We start from the raw sequence: 1,876 nt of genomic DNA on the forward strand, positions 1-1,876 counted from the left end.
GCCCCCCGGACTTTCTGGCCCAAAGAGGATCCGGGGTCCCATGTGAATGTTTCCAGCATGTGGGAGCTGCAGGGACAAGGCCTCCACTGTGCAGCAGGTGCATTCAGCACATGCACAGCATTAAAATTTTAAGTAAGAAAAATCCTATGTTTAATTATCTATTTCACACTTTAGTTACCTGTCAAATCACAATTTATCAACCTCACACTTTATTCTCCCTTTTTTTCTCCCTTTCTCAAATGGGAAGAGAGGGCTGAGAGATGAATTCAACCTTCCAGCGAGCAGAAATGTGCAAGACTGTTTTGCCCCAATATGTCCTTGCATCTCCTGGCTGTGTGCTTACAATCCAGAGGCTCGTGACTGGCACGTTCACTTGCTCTGGTGTAGCCTAGATCTGCAACAGAAACTGGAAATGTGCGCGGTGAAACCTGCAACTGCTTCCCAAGCAGCGGAGAGCGAGAAGTTACCAGAACTGTTTGCAAATAACCCAATTAAGCCTTAAATTCTCCCTTCATCCTTCCATGTTAGCGCCTCCTATTTCTTCCCACACCATCCACGTTTATACCCAGCGGACCCGATCCTACAGACCTTGTTCAGACGAAACCCCCACCGAAGCCAATGGGAATTTTGCCTGAGGAAGGTCTGCAGGATCCGTCCTTCTGCCTCGGAGCCTTTCCCTCTGGGAAGGCAGTTGGACGCGGTCGCCTTTCCCCTTGGACAGAGATGCAGTCCTTTAACACTGGGGAAGCTGGGGTTTGTTGGGTTTTGCTTTTTTTTGTTTTCAATTTACATTTTTAAAAGCTGTCAGAAACGCTGCAACTGAAAAAAAAATATTAATATATAAAAACAATTTTGTGGTAACATGTTATTCCAATTAGAAGCATTAGAGCTATACTTTATACACCCCTTGGGGGTTGGATTAACTAGAAGCACCAAAAGAAACATTATTGTCATAACCTCAGCTAAGGCACAAAGCTTTGCCTGGGTTTGAACACAAGAAAGTACCGTTTGGACAGCACTCGCTCCCAAAAGTTTCAGTTGCAACATTATTAACTAAAGCCTTGAACTTCGAAAACGCTCAGCAGTTAGGAATGGAGCCTGCTTTTTTGTGTGTGTAAGTTTGGAGCTTGTTACTTGCTCGTTACAAGTGCTTTATTGCTATTGCTCATGCAGAGATCCTGTTCCAAACCTGCTATTTTTTTCCAAAAGCAATAATATGATTGCATCGCTGGAGCGATAGGGGTATTGGAAGCAGCAACGTGCATGCGGCATGACAGTCCCTGTGCTAATGGCCATGCTTTCACCGCCACAACTCAGAGCGCTGCTTTGGGCTGCTCACACGGAGCGAGCAGCGTTTTGTGCGAGGCAGGGAGAGAAGGGGCTTTCCCTGCCTGGCCCAGCGCTTCATCCCAAGCTGCTGTGGGGGGCTTGCTTATATTTTATGAGGCATGCTTCTAAATAGCGGCTACAGAGCAGGTTACGGTGCATTTCCAAGGAGTTAGAGATGCCCCTTTTTCTGAGAAAAACAGAAGTGCGTGCACGCCCTGAGAAATCCCAGAAGCGTGCACAGCAATATGGTTATTATTGGATGATATTTGGGAAGAAAGTGCTAATGGGCAATCTGGTGTTTATTTTGAAACTGCTAACAATGATTTTTCTTGGGTAAAAAGGCAGTGTCTGGGAACACGGTTGAGTGGGTTTTGAGCATAGGCTCTAACAGATGGTGCGGAGCTATAGGTGCGCTACTCCCGGCTCCTGCTAGACTGAGGGAACGTCGTGCCTGACCGGACTCTCTGAGCAGCAGCCCGGCTGCACCAGGCTGCTTGTGGAGAGGGTTTTCCGCGCTCCCCCTCCCCCCCGGCTCCCCTGGAGAGCC

The 1,876-nt window shown here is 47.8% G+C and overlaps 1 protein-coding gene across 10 annotated transcripts in view; it reads right to left on the reverse strand.

The window, feature by feature from the left end:
* EBF3 (early B cell factor 3) overlaps window positions 1-1,876 on the reverse strand; it is a 143,627-nt gene that overhangs the window by 137,470 nt on the left and 4,281 nt on the right. The gene's annotated exons all lie outside the window — the stretch shown is intronic.

The sequence above is a fragment of the Alligator sinensis genome, unplaced genomic scaffold (genome assembly GCF_000455745.1).
Source record: "Alligator sinensis unplaced genomic scaffold, ASM45574v1 scaffold1055_1, whole genome shotgun sequence".
NCBI classification, from domain to species: domain Eukaryota; kingdom Metazoa; phylum Chordata; order Crocodylia; family Alligatoridae; genus Alligator; species Alligator sinensis.